The 20338-nt window shown below is 44.4% G+C and overlaps 1 long non-coding RNA gene across 2 annotated transcripts in view; it reads left to right on the forward strand.

Annotated features, from left to right (window-relative positions):
• The window catches only part of LOC311582602, a 31219-nt gene extending 13494 nt beyond the window's left edge, over window positions 1–17725 (forward strand). The window contains exons 5-7 of one of the 2 annotated variants that reach the window (XR_014774158.1): window positions 1090–1256; window positions 5413–5509; window positions 17598–17725. This is a non-coding gene — a long non-coding RNA (uncharacterized lncRNA). The remainder of the gene's footprint in view (window positions 1–1089; window positions 1257–5412; window positions 5510–17597) is intronic. The other variant, XR_014774159.1, reaches the window with a different exon arrangement.
• Window positions 17726–20338: the final 2613 nt, after the last annotated feature.

The following is a 20338-nucleotide window of genomic DNA, read 5'->3' on the forward strand; positions in this document are numbered from 1 at the left end:
TAGTCAGATAATGTTCTTTTTCCTCTGTGTCACCCTGTTTATTCATACCTGACTCCCTCCTTTGTTTTATCCTAACTTCCCTTTATATCCTTCCCTTTTAATTTATTCAACTTGTCCTAAAGTTTAGAATGACTATACTATCAACGAACAAACTTAGTGTCAAACAGTGCTTCAGAAATTGATGGATTAAATTTTGTTTAATGAACTTGTTGTACCTTATTAAATCTATTGAAGATTTCATTACTTCTTGTTTTACTAATTCCACTTGTGCAAACACATACTTGAATAATAGCTTATTCATGAGATAGCTCATTTAGCCAAGAGACAATACTCCATTTGTAGTTCTTGTGTCAACTCTGTCTTCAGAACTCCTCCCATCCCTTCTCAGTGATTTTATAAAGTACAAATTTCAACTAGCTGATCCAGTCCAGGAGTCTGTACACAATGCCCATAGAACCAAACATCTCGTTTTCATAAGGCCCACAAGTTCAGAATATTTTAACGTTTTAGGTAGTTGAAGTAATTAAAGACTGGTACTTTGTGATTCAATAAAATTATTTAAAGTTAAACGTCAATGTTATAATTCAAGTTTCCTGGGAATATAGTCATTTGTACAGTGTCAGTGGCTTCAGCACTGAAAATCCTACAGTGTGGACCACATGTCTGCAAAGTCTAACATCTACTGTCTGGCTCGTTAGAGGTAATGGATGCTTGCCCTTTCCTTCCTTAGGCTCTGCTGGAAGAACAAGAAACACTGATTATTTATGAGTTGGTGTTTCCTATTGGCTATAGGAATCGATTCAAGGGAAGATGGACTCAATTATAAGAGTATTTGGGTTATTCTGGTATGGGAGACTCATATTAAAATGTGCAAAGAGACAGAAGCATTCAGCCTGCATAGGTTGTTGAGCTTAGAAGCATTCACAAGGCAAACATTATAAGGCTGAATTACCTGCCTTAGGCTGGGAGCTCTTTCCAGAATTCCAAAGGGTCTTTGACACTTGCCTTAGGGTCAAAATGAGATAAAAAGTCACACATGGTAGTCTCTTGTCTTTAAATGTTTCCTTTATATTTATTTATTTATTTCAGGTGGGGATGAAGGAGGAGCAGTGTCGGAGCACACGGGTGGAGGTCAGAGGACAACATAAGGGAGTCTTTCTCTCCTTCCACTGTGTGGGTTCTGGGGATCCAAACTCAGACTGTCAGGTTTGGCAGCAAGCACATTTAGCAGCTGAGACATCTCATTGCCTTACGAGGTCTCTTATTTTCTACTAAAGGCTTTGCTAGATAGGTTGTTGCTGCAAAATAATTTTAAATTTACCTTTCTTTAGTTCTATGGTGTCTTTTTCTAAATTATTGTCAATTATATCATATTTGGCATGACCGACATGGAATTTTTCTGCCTTGATTCTCACTGTCTCATTTAGATTATTATTAATAATTATTAATGAATCAATGGTAATTATTATTCAATGGAAACTATTTGTGTGAGGCAAAATATTTGAAATTCATTAAGTGAATTATCTTACACCCCCCACCCCCACCCCCACCCGCTCTGAGACAGGGTCTCTCTGCCTTGGCTGCCCTAGACTCCCTTTGAAGACCAGGTTGGCCTTGAACTCACAGAGATCTGCCTGCCTCTGCCTCCCAAGTACTATGATTAAAGACATACGCCACCATGCCTGGAAATAGAATTATCTTGAGCCAAGCAGAGAAAATGTAAAGTAGAAGTGCATTAGTAACATAGCAACACATGTTCTCTAGTGACACAAAATGTTATGCCAATATATGGCCTCATACAGTATTCATATGTGTGCACACGCTTAGGCATGGCAACCGTCATGGTGAGTAAGCTTGCCTGTAATAGTGAGAAAGAAAGAGGTTCTGTTTATGGAAACAATGAACACGTAAGGTCTGTAAGAACCAAGGGGTTCCTGAATACCTGTACGGGGTCAGCTAATAAGCTAGTCATCCAAGTCGCTTCTAGGGAGAACGGGCAGTGAGTGAGCCAACTTAAGAAACCACATGTTTGGTAAATGTTTGCAAGGCCAGCGGTTCAGCTGGGAGGATTCAGGTGAGCTCAGTTTGTTTAAGAGAATTTTTACTGAATTCAATCAGGTGTAAGGACACTAAAATTAAGATCATAAAATTGCTCCACTTTGCCCAGGATTAATCTAGAAGCAGTTTTTCACACAATGGAAACAGTAGTGTCTGTGGTATACAGGCCTCCTTAGGGCAAAACTGAGTATTAGTGAAAAGCTTGTAGTACCTGGCTGTTCCTGCTGCCTCATGCCTCCACCAACCAGTTCATTAGTTGACTTCGCCAAGAGGAGACCAGTGCCTGATTGACACTCCGACTGGGGACCCCTTGCCTGCAAACACACCATTGGTTGGAATGTCTCTAAGTGAAGCTTGCCCTGACTTATTATGCTCATGTGAAAACACACATTCCCATATCCCTAGAATAGTCATGGTCTTTATCGGAGAAGAGCTGTTGGAAAATTAGTTTTAAATATTCTCTAGCTTTTTTTTTTTTTTTTACAAATACAGTTCTCATTTTCCCTAATGATTACTGATATCTCCTTGAGAGCGGTAGTTATTGTTTTGTTTATCCTCCAAATTCATTGCACATGCTGGATAAAGAGAAGGAATTTCTAAAAAAAAAAAAAAAAGATTTATTTATTTATGTATACAGCATTCTGTCTGCATGTGTGCCTGCATGCCAGAAGAGGGCACCAGATCTCATTATAGATGATTGTGAGCCACCATGTGGTTGCTGGGAATTGAACTCAGGACCTTTGGAAGAGCAGCCGGTGCTCTTAACCAGTGAGCCATCTCTTCAGCCCAGGAATTTATTTCTTTGGCTTATTTATTACTTATGCTCTATTTAGTTCTTATCAAAAGATTTGAGCTGGACTTATAGTAGACTTAATAAAACCATTAAATAATCATTTTTACACGAGCAAAGAGAGCTGACAAGATGGTTCAGCAGGTAAGTGCTCTTGCCACCAAACCTAACTACCTGAGTTTGAACCCCAGAGATCCCACGAGGTGGAAGGGAAGAGCTGTCTCCCACAAGATGTCCTCCGATCTCCCCATGCGTGCTGTGCCCATCTCTCTCTTTACCCTCAACAGCATAAATTTAAGATGTAAATTCTAGGACATTTTTTTTATCACCAACTTTATCTCTGAATTTCATAGGAGAATAGCTCAAAGAGAACGTAGTAATCCTGGGTTCTGGTTGGAACTCAGGAGGAAGAAGTGTCAGCTGCCTCCTGTGGGCCTAGCATCAAGGCTGTGAGATGTTGGGGGAGGGTGTGATGTGTTTTGATGCTAACTACTGCTTGCTGTCTGACTACCTTTTGTTTAATAAAAAAGCCATCTCACCTGGGCAGGGCAAAGGAGATAGGTGGGGCTCGAAGAGAGAGGAATTCTGGGAAGAAGAAAGACCACCATGAAGCAAGGGAGAGAGACCTAAAAGAAAGAGCGGAAGGCCGCCGTGGGTTAGCTGAAGGAGGAGCACACGGCCGGCGTGGATGGGAAATTCCGCCCAGATGAAGAACATTAACGAGTATTTGGGATTATGGATGAGAGGTAGCTTAATAAAAGTTATTGGAAACAGATGGCATGGGATTGAGGCAGGGATCCCATGCCTGCCACACTATGGGAGGTAGTTGAGAGGATTGATATCTGCCCTGCCCCAGGTTAACCAAGGCTATTTTAGAATTATAGTAAGTGTCTGTGTCTTGGTTGATTGCTAGCTGGGCCTAGAGATAATACAGGTAATACAGATAATTTAAAAAACAGTAGTGTGATGGTCTCCTGCTGTTAGTGTGATGAACTTCATGGACACTTTATTCCTGGTAAGAAATAATTTTTTTTTTATTACTGCCTTTCATCTCTGTCTGTATGAGAGGAGCACGGTTCTTCTGTGTGAACCATCAGTTTGTAAGAAGCTAGCATCAGACACTGGCATTTAGCTTGCCTTTCTTTCTTTTTTTTTTAAGATTTATTTATTTATTATTATGTATACAGTACTCTGCTTGCATGTACTCCTGCAAGCCAGAAGAGGGCGCCATATCATATTACAGATAGTTATGAGCCACCATGTGGTTGCTGGGAATTGAACTCAGGAACTTTGGAAGAACAGGCAGTGCTCTTAACCACCGAGCCATCTCTCCAGCCCCTAGCTTGCCTTTCTGATGGGGCATTGGGGTGAAGCTTGTAACTGATCCAGCTCACTGCCTACTGTGACTGCATCCTCTTGACTCATTTTACACCTGAGCCAAGCAGCAGAAAGCCATAGCGTCACTGTCCTCAAGACACCAAGAGTAAACCTGTGAGAATTTAACTTAAGAAAACCTTTTCTCTAGGCCTGTACATGATACTACCTAACTGAAAACAGAATCACAAATTATGGTTTTATAAGACACTAATGTCAAATAGCCACAACACAGTCAAAGTGAGTAAAAGTCTCAGAATATATATTTGCATAGGATAGTTAATAACAAACAGGCAAAGCCCTTTAGCAGGAGTCTGTATAAGACATCATAATGGTCCTGTGTTAACCTGTTTAGGCTAAGGGGCAGCCAGACTGGGTAAAATATCCCTTCTGGAAGCTTCTGGAGTGCAGCTTCAAAAGACTGGCCTTTGAATCTGTGGATCGGTTGTCATCAAGAGGGTGTTGCTAAGTGTAGCAAGAGTCTAAGAAGATGAAAACCCTAGAGAATGGTGAGTTTTTCTCTTTTTCTTTCTTTCTTTCTTTCTTTTTTTTTTTTTTTAACATATTCTTGCATTTGGTTTGTAAGTATTTTTTAATATAGTTTATTAATTTATTCATATTACATCTCAATTGTTATCCCATCCCTTGTATCCTCCCATTCCTCCCTCCCTACCATTTTCCCCTTACTCCCTTCCCCTACGACCATGACCGAGGAGGACCTCCTCCCCCTGTATATGCTCATAGGGTATCCATGTCAGTATCCATTTCATGGCTCTCAGTGTCAGAACTCTTGGTTCTTCAAACTTCAGAACTCAAGCTGTCTGATTTCTCAGCCCCTAAAATCACACGAGTTAAAAGTCTATGGTAAATCTCACTGTAAATACTTACATTCTACCAGTTTCCCTTTTTGTTTTCTGAGGAAATGGGAGTGACACAAAAAGTCTCACTGTGTGACGAAACTCCACCATTTAATTATAGCCCCGTAAGGACTTGCAGTGTAGAAACGCTGCCTGGTTAATCAAGAGATGTGTGTTCTGCCTTCTAACTGCTGCCTGGTTAATCAAGAGATGTATATTCTGCCTTCTAACTGCTTACGTGATTAAAAACAGAGGCCCTAGGGAGTGGCCCATTCCTATTGTCACTAATTTCAAATAACAATTGTTTTCTTTCTTTCTTTTTTTCTGAGACAGTATTGTCCCTGAATTCATCCAATTAAGTTTTTATTCTGCTTTAGCCTAGTGTTCTTGATTGAGCAAGGAGGAGGCAGCCCTGTGCGTTGGATGCCAGGTGAGAGCCCCTGATGTCCTAGTTGTTGTGGCACTGATTTAGACCAAGAGCCAGAAGCACCATGGCAAACATCTGGGCTCAATGAGCCATGTCCCTGGCACTGCTGTGCTACTTCAGCAGAAGGGAGGTGCCGCATGGAGACAGGGGCTTCTGCTCCATATGGTAACAGATTTTTGACTCTGATAGCAATCTTTGGAGACCCAATATTCTGTACCATCTTACACATAAGGAAAAGCAATGGAGAACTCCAGAGCCAAGAATTTAAACACCTCAAAAAAACCTCGAAAATATTCTTGACTTCATCAATCTTGCTTTGGTGACTTTTCTTCTCTCACTCATTTCAAAATTAAGAAGAGTACTCTTTATTTAATAGGCTTTTGCTTGATGGTAGTCTTTTCCACAGAAAACAGTGTGATGCGTTAAGGAAAGCTACTGCCTTGCTGTCTGTTCTGTGATGAATTATTCATGAGTTGTCTAACATATTTGACTTGCTACTAGCTCCTTTAATTTCATGCATGAGGTGAAGGGCCTTTTGCTCACCGATTGCTGCAGTGGCTTTTGCCTTAGCAGGACTAGAAGCTCTAAGAGGTCAGTTTCCCATCGCCACTGCCATCCTGCTCAGGCCATCTAGGGCCTGTGTCATAGAATCTGACGAGTCACTCATGGCCCAGTGCTTCACCCCAGCCCTTCATACTTACAGCAGTCTCTGGATCAGTCTGGAAGCTGCTCCATAATAGAAAAACTCATGGCCAAGTTTTCACCACCACCACCACCACCATGTCCTCCTCCTCCTCCTTTTCCTCCTCCTCCTTTTCCTCCTCCTCCTTTTCCTCCTCCTCTTTTTCCTCCATCTCCTCCTCCTCCTCCTTCTTCTTCAGCATCTTTTTTCTTTCTCTTTAGTGCCACAAACAAATGTGGGCCTGACCTCATGAACCTTCCTCATTGTAAGGAACAGAAATAATAAACAATGCTACGGGAAACCCTAACCATCTATTAAGTAGCAAGAAAAATATTTTGAAAACACCTAAAGATTGGAGTGAGAACTCAGCAGTAGCAATGGTAGTGAAGATGACAAAAAGCAAGTCTCTTGTAGTAGTGGGACCAGCGAAGTTCAGATTCCCAGCATGCATCCTTTAGAGGCACATTTAACTCTAAGATGGAAACATCTTCCCACCTTACATGTTTAGATGTTTTATATATAGAAAAATTCCCATTGGTGACAGATATACTTCAGTGGCAGAATATTGGCTTAGAAACAGAAAGAATTCAATTTTTTTCTCAGGTCAAATCTCAATAAATAGCCCAAGACAGTCTGGATCTTAGACCTCTCTTGGCTTGTGAGAGTTGCAAGAATAGACGGTCATCTTCATATGATGGCTAAAAAAAATCTCACGTTGTTTTCTGTTTGTTTGTTTGTTTCTCTAAGTTTCTTTATCTCTTCTCTCTTATCCATCAGTAACTCAACAGCCTTATGGTGGTCATATTTACTTGACACTGTCAGTACAATGGCACTTCCTTTGACAATTTCCTGACAGGAGGACACCAGCATAGTCAGGCAGTAGAGATAGCTTTAAGAATAGTGGGAATACAGGCTGTAGGGATGATTCAGGCACCCAAACGTGAAGGCTTGAGTTCACTTCCCTGGAGCCCACACAGGGCTGGGTGTTATAGCATGCATCTGTAATTCCAGTCCCGCTACAGTGAGATGACAGGTGGAGGTAAGAGATTCCTTAGCGGGTCTCAGGCCAGCCATCTTGGTGTATGTCATGGTGAAAAAGAGACCCTGGCCCAAATAGGGACAAAAGTAAGAGCTGATGGCCGATGTGACACACATATACCCACACTCACAAACACACATGCACATATATCCATGAGCATGCACATGAATGTGAACATGTCTAACACGCATGTGTGCATGTGCGCCTGTGCGCACGTGCACACACACACACACACACACATACACACACACACACACATACACACACACACACACACACACACACACACACACACACACAGACACGCACTCACAGGAATATCTGTTATACTCCTGAAAGAAGTAGTCTGTGTTTTGCAACTAGGAATTCAAAATTCAAAGAGACAAAATTCTGGGTTTGTAAGGGACAAAATATTCAATTGGGTCACATGCGTTATAGGGAGCATATTCTACTCTGTTGCTTTCATCCTGATATCTGGACTGTCATACATTCCAGACATTGACGATAAACTGCCAGATATGGCATTAATTTAAACTGATCCTCATCCTGAAAGATTGCTTTCTTCTTCATGCGGTCTCCTGTTTAACATAGTGCCTTCGCTATACTTTAGATAATGCAATCAAGCCAACCATCAGGGAAGGTAAACGGTGATAGTTTTGTACAGCGTAGTAGGTGGAACACTGCAGTGTATACTGTGTCTTTCTGTGACTACCCGTCATTGGATGAAAAGGGCATCTGATTTCCTACTTAGCAGGAGCCCATAGCAGTATCTCTGGAATTGCATCTTGAGGTGGCTCACAGCTTGTGGAGGAAAGGCTAAATCCAGCCTTGTCACCTGTTCTTATGTTTTGCCTATGCTGTATCTAGTTGGTGATGTAGTTTGGGGAGGCATCACAAAACCTGTTTGAAGGCGAGGCAGGAGGGGCAGGCTTTACAGCCATGCATACTGCTGGCTATGGTTTGAGTTCTCTACTTCCTGATCCACCCAAATGAGAACACTCTATGTCACCAGGTCCTGTAGTCATGGCAGAGCCACCCCAGTCTCTGAGGCTTCCTGTTCCCTCTTAACATGTGATAATAAATATGCTGTTTTCTGGGATTTTGTCACATTGATGAAACCAAAACTAAGGCAGCTGTCTGTCTTGGTCAGGATGAGTTTTGTTTTCCATGGATGGAAGGAGTTGGTTCTAAGCACAATGTCACCAAGTGGCTGAGATTAATGGCCTGGTTTCTTCATTGATGACCACATCAAAGGGCTACATCTGGGTTTCATTTTTTATCAAGTATGGTGTTTTCCAGCAGCAGCCGTTTGAGAGATGATTTAGAAGCAAGTATAATGTGAGAAAATCTGCATGGGCAGAAACTATACTAGCCTGGAGGTTTAGGATGGAGTAATTATTGTGCAGCACTGTACTCTAGGCTAATTAAATAGATCCTGGTCTCTCTGTGTGGTTATTTGGGTATAAAGCTGTTAAGAAGTAACCCCTGATTTTTTTTAACAAAAAAATTTTTATTGATTCTTTATGAGTTTCACATCATGCACCCCAGTCCTGCTTGTCTCCCTAGTGCCCTCATATCTACCCTTTGCCCTTGTAAGCTCCCCACCAAAATAAAACATACACACAGACCAGCAAACAATAACAAAAACAAAGCATAGAAAACATTTCATCATGGAAGCTGTAGCGTGTCACAGTGTGCCCCATAATATAACCTCTTTTCCACACATCTTCTCTTGCTAATGTTCATTGCAATGAGTCATTGGTCTGGTTCGAGACTTTTGCCTTCGGTGATGCCATCAATACTGGATCCTCATTAGGACTTCTCCCAGTTATTGTGATGTTGTCCTGTGTCATGGAGTCCCTGCAGCTTTAGAACAGCAGGACTGTTGTTTTATGCATCTCAAGCAATTGCAGATGACACGGATTTTGGTGTGGGCCAGTTCAGAGTCCTGGATCTGGACCTGGATGGTAGCAGAGCTGGTCAGTTCCCCTGCTCCCCCTTATTTGCACCATTAGGGTAAGCTTTCCCGCACTGCTGCAGCTAGGCTACCCAATGCCATCATCTGCAGGAGGCAGGGTGAGCTCTCCTGCTTTCATGCCTCCGGGCTGCTCCAGTGTGTTACCAAGTGAAGGTTCAGGGCCCACTCTCAGAAATGCTGCAGCCTGCGAGGGGCTGGGCCAGCTCTCCAGATCTCACACTTTTCAGGTCTAGCTCACCCATGTCCCCTCTAAAAGGGTGAGTACTAATATACTTCCCAGGTGAGGGGCAGGGTCTTCTCTCTCAAGTGCTGCAGCTGGCAGGGACAGCTCACCCACTCTCATGACCCTGGGCCAGTTTTTTCCAACTGCCGTAGGAGGGAAGGGACATGGAGTTGGGGAGGGAAATAGCTTCCTTACCCTTGCTACCTCATGGCAGACAAGTGGTGCAGCCAGCTCTCCCATGCTCTTTCTCTCAGGGATGGCTCACCTGTGCCCCTGCCACCAGGATCAGCTCTGCTGGTACCCACTGATTTTACTAAAATAATAATTCAATATTAAATATTATAAAAATCCTTCAATATTACATCTTCATGATTATAAATTTAAAAGCATTCCTTAAAAGTTAAAAAGCAAACTAAGACAAATAAGACAAATGAAAATAAGGTAAATACAGGTAGAGTAACCGCCATTCAGGCAAGAATTATTCCTATGACCATAAATGCAGTGTTTTCACCTCACAGCTATGCTTTTAGGGATCACATTTTTGGTGGAGTGTTGGTATTTCTGTTACCAAAGTATCTGAGTGACATCCTAGGTTATGAAATCTTAGCCAAACCTAGGATCCACGTGTTTGACTTGGAAGAAATGACAGACATGCAAGATTAATGATAATATACACTGTATTCTGGAATCTGAATGATGGACTCCTGTATAATTAAATCTTTAAATTGGATATATTTTCTTAAACAAATAAGATATTTGAGATATCACCTTTTATAAAATATACAAACCATACACTTACAATATACATATGGCTACACATATACATGTATCATATGCAATATATATGTCTTTCCTAGCTCTGTTGCTAATAATGTCTATAAACAAGGAAAACCCTGAAGCACTAAACATGAATGTCATCCATACTGTGGTTTCTAATTTATGTCTCATCTTGAAAACAAGTAATAAGACTTTATTATTATGGATTATTATTATTGCTTTTATTACTTTGGTACAGTTGATGAGAGGAAACCTTTACTTAATCAATATTCTACTTACTAGGTGGAGGATAATCCAATCAGAAAACCAGTATTTTTCAGCCTAAAGAATCAGTTGATGGGGCTGGAGAGATGGCTCTGCAGTTAAAGCACTGGCTGCTCTTCCAGAGGACCCAGGTTCAATTCCCAGCACCCACGTAACAGCTTACCATTGCTTGTAGTTCCAATTCCAGAGGGTCTGGCACACTCACAGATGTAACAGGCAAAGTGCCAATGCTCATAAAAATAAATAAATCTTAAAAAAGAAAAAATCTTTTAAAAAAATCAACTAATATAACTCATGTTGATTATTGGGGCTAAAATTACAGAAAGAACCAATGAGTCAAAAGGTAGCTACTTTTGGAAGTGTATGGCACCAAGTTTGAAGTGATTTTTGTCAAAAACATACGTAAAACATCAAATGCTTACATCTAATACTAACCTAGATGAAGTAGAAAAGCCAGGAAAACTGCCAGGGACCAAATGGCCTGTGGCCGACCCCCACCCATTCAGCATCTGCAGCAAACATCCTGCTGGGCCACTCATTAGGCATGCAAGGCATCTGGCTTAGCCCTGAGAAGAGAGCGATCCGATCCTGAGATAACCACAGAGACATCCTGCTTTGTCTCACCTAGGAAGACCCCTCCCCTTGCAAATGTTCCCGGGGCTCAACCCCAGAAGATTTTGTACTTTTCCATTTACTCTCCCCGCTTACCCCGCCCTCCCTAAAGCAGGTTTTAAAAAGCCTGCCCCCACCCTCAATAAACGGCTCTTGACAAGCTACTGTTTGCTTGAGCCCTGCGTCTCTCTCGCCCATATCTTTAACCACAGGTTGCGACCCCCCTCGGCCCCCCAATAACTGACCAGCTGGACTGGTTATGTGGACTATTTACGTGGACTAGTTATCTGGCGCCCCACGTGGGACTCGAGGTGCGGGTTTCTCCCCGAACGGATTAAGGGACCGGTCCACAGGATTTTTCATGACCAGCCGAGTTCGCCCGGCCGGCTTCGTCATTAGGTGAGTCATCCGTTCGCATATCTCAAGAATGGGCCATTCGCTGTCCAAGGAAGCAAAGTTCATAAGAGGCTTAAAGGACGTACTCAGAGAGAGGGGTATTAGGGTAAAAAAGAAACATTTGATTGAGTTTTTTGTTTTTATTGACCAGACCTGTCCCTGGTTCATGATCGATGGACCTACTATTCATTCTGAAAAGTGGCAAAAGGTGGGGCATGAGCTTAATGCACTTATTAAAAAAGATGGTAATGCAGCGGTGTCGAACAGTATTTTTTCTTATTGGGGCCTTATACGGGACATAATTGAGTCCAGCAAAAACGAAAGCGGACAGAGGCAGCTCCTCTCCGTGGCTGAACTCTGCCTGCGCGAATCTCTCCCTCCTTCTCATGTTCCTTCCTGTTCCTCTTTGCAGGGTTCCTCTCTTACGCTCATTGACATGCCCCCCGATTCTGTCCCTCCTACATCCTCGGAGCCCTTAAAAAATCCTTCCCCTGCGCCTGCGTCCAACCCTTCCCCTTCCCCCTGCCGTCTTTATCCGTCGCTTCCTCCCACCTATGAGGACCCCATTTCCGCTATGGAACGTGGGTGTTCACCACTTTGTGCCCCTGTTTTTCCCCCAAAAAAAGGGCACCCTCTGTCCGGTCTGGTCCGCCAGCCTCTCCTGTTCCCCCTCCATCGGCCGCCCCTTCACGCGCCTCCCGCCATTCCGCCATTTTCCTTTCTCAGGCCCCGGATGAGCCCTTGGATCCGGATGCTGCCGCCACCCTTGAGGAGGAGGCTGCTCGATACCATTCCAATGATGGCCCCCTCCGCGCGGCGCCAACCTTTTCCTCCTCTACCTTGCTCACTCTTCCCCCTCCCCTTACTAAGCCCTACCCTGCCTCCTGGCTCCTGCCATCTTGTTCCCTCCCAAACTGCTTTTGCCAGACGGAGGCCCATCTCCAAAACCAGATCTCCCATGCGACGAAGATTCTTCAACTTCAACAACGGCTTTCACTTTTAACAACGCGCCTTTCCTCCACAGCCCCGTTTATTTTCCCTGTCACCCATTCCCAGAGCCAGCCTGCCCTGAGCGGGGCGAAAACTGAGGCCACTGATTCAGGCGCTGCTTCGGGAGAGCCACCTGCCCCTACACCCTCCCAGTCATCCGCGGCCCTTGTAGATTCTAATAGTGAACATGATTCCTCAGGTTCGGAGGGAGAACAGAAAGGTGGTGGAACGGCTCCTGACCCTACCCAGCCTTTCGCGCTCATAATTTTTCCTTCCCTCTTTGCCCCCACAGGACTGCTCTGGCAACGGGCCCCTCTTTTTTGGCTTCATCTCCCCTCCTCCTCCACTAAGGTCCTTCCTACTTATCCCACTCTGGTTGCGTCTCTCATTCGGCAGGGGCGGGAAGCGGCCACCAGGCTCTTCGGAAGGGACCTCACTCTATTATCACGCCTTACTCGGCCACACAAATAAGGTGGCTTTTTCAAAATTCAGATGATTGGGCGGTCTCCTGTATTTCTTTTTGCAGCCTATTAGATAATCATTATCCCCCAGATAAACTAATTCAATTCCTGCAGCGACAACCTGTCATCTTCCCGAGAGTCACCCGCTCCAGACCCCTCCCCCAAGCTTCCCTGGTTTTTACTGATGGTTCCTCTACCAGGGTCGCTGCCCTCTCTGTGGACGGAGCTATCCTACAAAAACAAACCCCCCATACCTCTGCTCAGCTTGTTGAGCTGAAAGCTGTCGCACACGCCTTTACATTGCTTCCCCATACTCCCTTTAATCTATATACTGATAGTGCCTATGTCGCGTTCTCTGTTCCACTCCTCGAGATGGTTCCTCGTATTAAGCCTGCTACTAATGCCTCCCCTCTCTTCTCCCGTATCCAACAGCTTATTCTTTTGCGCTCTCAGCCTTTTTTCATTGGTCATATTCATGCTCACTCTACCCTGCCAGGGCCTCTGACTACACTTAATGCCCAGGTGGACTCAGCCACGCGCCCCCTGCTTTCAGGGCTGGCCATTCCATCCGCCAGCGACCCTGTTGCTATGGCCAGGGAGGCTCACGCCCTCCACCACCTTAATTCCCAAAGCCTTCGCCACATGTTCTCCATCACTCGGGAACAAGCCCGGGCTATTGTTAAAGAATGCCAGACATGTGTCACCTTTCTTCCCGAGCCACATACGGGAGTCAACCCTCGTGGCCTCATGCCTGGACAGGTCTGGCAAATGGATGTTACTCATTTCTCCTCTTTTAAGAAACTTAAGTATATTCATGTGTCTATAGATACTTTTAGTGGATTTATTTGCGCCTCTCCGCACGCTGAAGAGGCTACTAGAGATGTTATTGATCATGTTTTGTATTGCCTTACTGTTGCCCCCAAACCCTTTACCTTAAAGACTGATAACGGCCCTGGGTATACAAGCTCTGCCTTCAAGTCCTTTTGTGCCCAACTGCAGATTAAACATGTTACGGGGATACTTTACAATCCCCAAGGACAAGGAATTGTCGAGAGGGCCCACCAGACACTTAAAGCAATGCTTAATAAATTACAGTTTTCCAAAGGAATCCTATATCCCTCTACAGCAGGGCCTCGCCTGCTTCTCAATCATACATTGTTCGTCCTAAATTTTCTACAAAAGGATGATCTTGGCCATTCGGCGGCCGATCGCCTTTGGCACTCTTCCACCTCCTCCACCTATGCCAAGGCTCTGTGGAAGGATCCACTGACCCACCGATGGCATGGACTCGACCCAGTCCTTATTTGGGGCAAAGGTCATGCCTGCATTTATGATCAGAAAGAACAAAATGCGCGCTGGTTACCTGAGCGCCTAATCAAACCTTTTAACCCCCCTCCCCCAGGAAATGCCCCTGAGGAAAAGATGTAATTGTGCTCTTTTTTAGGATAAAAAAGATACCGCCGATTCATCATGTTGCTACTCACCGCATCGCTCCTTTGCCTCTGCCTTCCTAAAGTGATTCTCGCCGCATTCCCGCGCCAACCTCAGCCTTATACAATCTATAACTTTACCTGGGTCATTATTAACCAAGCGGGAGATATTGTTAATTCCTCCTCCTCTCAGGGCATTAACCCCCAGTGGCCCGATTTACAGGTTGACCTCTGTGCCCTGGCCCTGGGAGGCCCCTCTTCTTGGGGCATGGAAGACATCTTTTGGCCTACTAAACAGTCTAGGCTCCCAAGGAGACGCCCCCTTTCTCTCGCTCGGTTGGTGGTCCCAGTCCCGGCTGCCGTAATGACCTGGAGCGCATCATGCTCCACAAAACCTTACACCAGGATGGGATTGCTTGGGCCAGAGGACTCTATGTTTGCCCGGGACCCTCTCATCGGCCCCGTCCTGATAACCACCGCTGTGATGGGGCCCAAGATTTTTACTGTGCCTCTTGGGGGTGTGAGACCACTGGCGACACGTACTGGAAGCCATCCTCTTCTTGGGACTACATCACTGTCGATTCCTGGGTTCATCCTCAGCCCTATGGTGAGGCCGTTAAAGACCTTTGCAATGCAGCTCATTCAGTCACCAATGGCTGGTGCAACCCCCTGACCATTCGCTTCACTGAGCCCGGTAAACGAGCCATTTAGACGGGTCGTGGATTTAAATGGGGCCTCCGTGTTTATAAACCAGAGTACGATTTTGGACTTACGTTCAGGTTGCACCTCCTGAAAGAGGTACCCAATAAGGGCACTGCAGTGGTTGGGCCTAATCATATTTTCCATCATCCTGTTCCCGTTCCTGCTCCTGGCCCCCTGCCTAAACCCGCCACCCCCATGCCTCCCTCCCCGCCCACCCCCTCGGACGTCCTCCTTCGGTCCATTTCACCCCCTCCCTTCCGACCTACCCTCCCCGTGGCCCCCTCCCCCCCCAGTTCGGCTGATGTCATTCTCCAGTTGACAAATGCCTCCATATGGGCCTTGAAAAATGACTCCTCCTTGTCATTTCCTAAATGTTGGATGTGTTTCTCCCCCTCCCCACCCTTTTACGAGGGTATTGCTCTTCTTTCCACCTTGCTCTTTACTAATGTTACCCCACCCTCACCGGCTTAGCTCCCGACAATCACATTACCCTCCAGTCCGTTTCCGGCATAGGTACTTGCCTCCTGGGTCCCCATATGCTCCCTCCTCTTCCCCTCAGCGACGTTTGTGCCCAGACTGTCATCCCTGACCTCTCCCTCCCCTATATTCTCGTGCCAAATAACACCCATTTTGCTTGTTCCTCTGCTTTAACCTCAATCTTCTATGCCCCTACCTTCCTTTCCTCCAAAGACTGGTGTGTCCTTGTTATTCTTCTTCCCCGTTTTACTATTAATGACCCCGACTCATTTTTAAATTTTCTGGAAGGGGGAATTTCCCTAACCCTAACCTTGCCTCCCCCTGGCTTACTACTCTTCTCCCCACCCTGCTCGGGCCCCTCGTTAGTGTTCTCCTTCTATTATCCTTTGGCCCATGGGCTTTCAACCGTCTTACAGGGTTTGTTAAAAGTCAGGTTGAAGCTGCCACCAAGAATATCCAGGTTCACTACCACCGCCTGGAGACTGAGGACCCAAATGAGACTTCTATTTCCATCCAGGAGATTTCACCTACACCTCAGTCGGTTAACTATGGGCGGCCTTTGCAGTTCCTATGGGCGGCCTTTGCAGTTCCCGAGGATGCAGAATGCTGGATGGCGAGCCTGGTTGTGCCCTCGGTGCCTTTGGTAAACCTGTGCAAGCCCTCCCCTATATCTTTTGGCCTGAGCCCACCTTGACCTGACCCGCGATAGTGCCTGGTAAGTCAGAGACGGAGCGATCGAATAAGTCTCGGTTATCAGAAGTTGGTCGGTCCTTGGTGGGAGGACAGACCATAGGTGTGGTAAGATTGAGCATCGATCCTCTAGCAGGCTCAGGCCATCGCGAGGCCCCCTTTCCTTGGGAATTTGGCCGGTCCAGAATAACTGTTGTCCTGAAACACTTGGACAATAGTGATTCTCAAATATACTGCCATCCTGTAACAATGACTGGTGACCTCCTAAAGGTCATTCGCTGGGCTGTAAGGTCTCCCTCAGGCCAAAATAAACAAAAAGGGGTGAGATGCCAGGGACCAAACGGCCTGTGGCCGACCCCCACCCATTCAGCATCTGCAGCAAACATCCTGCTGGGCCACTCATTAGGCATGCAAGGCATCTGGCTTAGCCCTGAGAAGAGAGCGATCCGATCCTGAGATAACCACAGAGACATCCTGCTTTGTCTCACCTAGGAAGACCCCTCCCCTTGCAAATGTTCCCGGGGCTCAACCCCAGAAGATTTTGTACTTTTCCATTTACTCTCCCCGCTTACCCCGCCCTCCCTAAAGCAGGTTTTAAAAAGCCTGCCCCCACCCTCAATAAACGGCTCTTGACAAGCTACTGTTTGCTTGAGCCCTGCGTCTCTCTCGCCCATATCTTTAACCACAGGTTGCGACCCCCCTCGGCCCCCCAATAACTGACCAGCTGGACTGGTTATGTGGACTATTTATGTGGACTAGTTAGAAAACAAGTCAAATGGTATCACGTTGTGAGACACATGAGATTTTTCTTTTTCAGACAGACTCTCATATGACCAAGGCTGACCTTAAACTCAATACATATCTCTACCTCCCAAATGTCAATAAGTTTTACATATAAATCACGAGGGAAAAAAGCTTTATCTACTAGAGAAAGGAACTTATGTAGTAACATAAGTGGTGGAATAGTCAATCCAATGTATGTATCTCTCTGGGATCTTAGCTAAGTACACAGTGTTAACATTTACATAACACAGTTTAGTTAGTTGTGAACATTGATTAAACATTTGACAGTAGAAATAAATATGTGCCTAATAAAATATTGTACGTCTTTGTAAAGACAGGCTTATATTTAGAGACCCATAATGGGATATTTACATGAAACTACATGGTGTCAGGAGCTTGCCTCAAAATGATGTGGGTGGAGAGGTAGGAGGTGACCATGGGAGAATGACCATGAGCTGGTAACTGCAGCTTGAGTGGGAAGTAAATGTACTTTCCCTGTATTGTTCTCATATTTTAGATGTCTCAAAATTTCACTCAAAATAAAGATATCATGAATTCTAAATAAAGGTGCGTGTTTTCTCTTTCAGCCTTTGCATGAAAACTCAACGACTTTGCTAAGGATGGCTAGAGAAGTGGCATCTGCATTCAGCTTTGCCGTCATTAACCCCAGATCCACGGGTCACTTCCTTTTACACACCTAATAAAGAGCTCACCCTCTTCTCTGTGCTTAAAAGAGCTCTTGGCATCACACATCTCTAGGAAGTATCAATTAAGAGGTTTCACTTTATGTACCTTTTGACCTCAAGAGGGGAAGGAAAGCCTTTGTAGATGAAATGTGTCTTTGAAGCCTCTTTGCCTTGTTCACCATTAGCCTCTAGAGTCTGCCCTCTCCTTACATCATATGTTACTCTCTGGCTAGTTTCTTAATTGCTTACTTTTAATCTAGATCCTATGAAAGAAGACGTGTGTCCTATCAAATGACCAGGCTCACTTTGGGGTTGGTAGCTTGTGTTTTTGTGGGATTAGTCAGAGTGTATTATTCAAAGTCCTTAAGGCCCACAGAAAGGGCAGATCTATATCTATATCTATATCTATATGCATATCTATCTATCTATCTTTATCATCTTTATCTGTATCTATATACACCTCCCTAAGTTTATATAGGAAGACTTAGGACGAGCCACATTCTAAAACTATGGATAAATACGTATACTTACAGTGAGAGAGAAGTAGTGGACCAGATGTAAATAATGATGACAGGCAGGCAGAAGGGAATATGTAAGTATGTGAGATACAACCCAAACTTGCTGAACTAGGACTGTGAGTTGGTGAGCAGAGGGAAACAGGGTGGTAGAGGTTATGGGATTCTGGGTCTATCTGGGAAAGCAGATGAGTCTGATTGTGAAGAATATTGTATGTCATAACCGAACATGATAGTTTCCCGACAAGCATTGCTTCCTGATCATGGTCTGGAGACAATAGCATGTTGCATGCCATTGCTGCCCTTAGACTGAGGGCCTGGACAATCACACTTCAGAGGATCTTTTCACTTTCTAGTGTCTTCACGGGCACGTATTTTCTTATTTTCTGAGGTAGTTCCAATGGTGATGCTGTTGAGAGTCGTTTCCTGAAGTCAGATCAAGGTGCCTTGGGTGTGGCCTTCTTCCTGGAGGTCATAATACCCGCTTTATCCTTAACCAAGCATCAACCATGTATCTAAGAAGCTTTAGGCCTGAGATACTAGGTCATCCCATAACCTGTGACATATAAAATTCTTGCCCCAGGATCAGAGGCACTGGACTGCCCTGATGTTACAGATGTGCGGACATCTTGCTCTTACCACCTATCCATGGGTCAGCATCATATGTCTAGGCTGGTTTGCCTCCTTTCCATACTCCTTCCCTAGCTTCTACCTCTGGCTTACAGCTCTCCAGAGCAGCAAGGATGCTGACAGACATTCTTTTCCTCTACAGCCCTGTGGTTGGCACCGGGATATCCATCCCATATTTTTTTTTGCAGACTCTCTGGAGATTCCCACACCTAAATCATCAAAGGGCTGTCTAGTATACTCTTCCTCAACATAATGAATACTTCTTACTAATATATTATTTTCCCTGGGATGTATATGATCATGCTCACTGGAGTCTAGACTTGAGAATGTCAAATGAGGGGCAGTTTTCCTTGGTTGAACAAACTGTTGCCATCTGTCTGACAATTAGCTCCTGAGGGGTGGGTAAGTAGAACATACATGAATAGGTAAGTCTGGACGTGGTCATGTTTTAGATATATAGTCAACAGGTCAAGAAAGCTCAAGGGAATATGTTGTTATTTTTATTGTTTCATGCCTATGCTATATAATGAATGATAACTTAATATAACATGTGGCAGAAAATGAAAAATATCATTCATGTTTACCTCTATACTCTGGGTTTGATTTGCACATATAAGCATAGTTAATGAAGTGCAGACATAACCTGTGAGGGTCACTGGAATCCAACATTTCCCAGTCCACACAGGATGATATACACTATCATAACTGCTGCCATTGTGCTAAGCAAACAGTATTAAAGACATTCAGATGCAAGGCTCTCTCTACTATTTCCAGGCAAGGTTGTATTGTATATGAAAAATGCAATAACATAAGCAGTTAGCAGCTTAGGCTGTTTTGTAAAAATTAGTCAGGGACCTAGGAAGTTGTTCTCCTGATGAGAGAGGGAAGAGAAGGTGCCTGGATGTTGTGAACAGATCATTGTACATACTGAATACACCTTAAGTGATGTTGACCCTTTCCACCCGTGGTTTGGCTTTGTCATTGATAAATTACTATACTTTGTCAAATGGTGTTGGGAAAGGAACACACACACACACACACACACACACACACACACACACACACACACACACATGTCCAGAATATTGTATGCTCTACAGTAGTCTTTAAAAGCCTCCAATGCAAGGAGTGAAAAGATACAGAAAAATGTTGAAGATTATTATAGCAATTTAGGTTACAAGCAATGAAGGCTAGCTAGAAATATAAAATAATGATATGTGAGCAAAACAAATTCTTTGAAGAAAAGCTACTTGACTTAGTGTTCTGAAGTAGCTAAAGGCACTGAGGGATGCCTATGCTTAAAGGTTGGGAAAACGGGTGAAGGTCAAACAGTGAATTGTAGTGGAGAAGAAAGATTGATTTGGGATGGAGAAATGTTGACATATGTGTCAGGTTTCCAATTACGAAGAAGCCTTGCATGAAGAGAAAGTCAGCCATTGTGCTAGGCAGCTTTCCATCAATCCAACAAATACATGCGATGGTCACCTTTGAATTCGG

The sequence above is a fragment of the Acomys minous genome, assembly GCF_964271855.1.
Source record: "Acomys minous genome assembly, chromosome: 14".
Classification (NCBI taxonomy): Eukaryota; Metazoa; Chordata; class Mammalia; order Rodentia; family Muridae; genus Acomys; species Acomys minous.